Raw genomic sequence first — 602 nt, 5'->3', positions numbered from 1 at the left:
ACAAAAGGATTGGGTGGAGAATGTGATGACCATTGCTTGACTATATCATCCAATTAAGGGGGATGGGATTGCTATAATCCAGTATAGAATTGATTACAAGGTGGTAAGTAAACTCAAAGGGGAAAAATGTGGTATAGTTTGACTTTTCCCTCACTATTACTATGTTAACTCACATGGGTTTTTTTTATTTGGTATACAATGGTCTAATAAATAAGAGTAAAATTCAACCAATAAAAGGTTATCATCCTACTCTACTTTTAATCATATTTATAGAAAACATGCCATACAATAAAATTTATCCTTTTCCATTCCTGAATCCTGTGTGCAATTATAACAATAAATCCAATCCAAACCTTGTCCTTATCACATTATCACTGACTTATCCTATCCTCTCTATCCAAATACATTCTGAACAAAGTACAAGCACAGTCATTAGTAATTACCTCGGGTACATAATGCTTAAGCATATTTTCAATGCCGGTTTTCAAAGTGACAGATGAGCTTGGGCAGCCACTGCATGCTCCCTGCATTTTCAGTTTGACTATTCCTGTGTCTCTACAGAAGCAAACAGGTTATATTCAATCAATGCTAATTCAAAAGGC

The 602-nt window shown here is 34.7% G+C and overlaps 1 long non-coding RNA gene across 1 annotated transcript in view; it reads right to left on the bottom strand.

The window, feature by feature from the left end:
• LOC110428456 (uncharacterized) overlaps positions 1-596 on the bottom strand; it is a 2,044-nt gene extending 1,448 nt beyond the window's left edge. The window contains exon 1 of the long non-coding RNA XR_002446451.1: positions 444-596. This is a non-coding gene — a long non-coding RNA (uncharacterized LOC110428456). The remainder of the gene's footprint in view (positions 1-443) is intronic.
• Between the last annotated feature and the right edge of the window lie 6 nt (positions 597-602).

Source organism: Theobroma umbraticum, unplaced genomic scaffold, assembly GCF_002168275.2.
Source record: "Theobroma umbraticum cultivar Fairchild unplaced genomic scaffold, ASM216827v3 scaffold_115.0, whole genome shotgun sequence".
In the NCBI taxonomy this organism is placed as follows: domain Eukaryota; kingdom Viridiplantae; phylum Streptophyta; class Magnoliopsida; order Malvales; family Malvaceae; genus Theobroma; species Theobroma umbraticum.
Note: the sequence above shows the minus strand (reverse complement) of the source record. Positions and strands in the feature narration are given on the sequence as shown.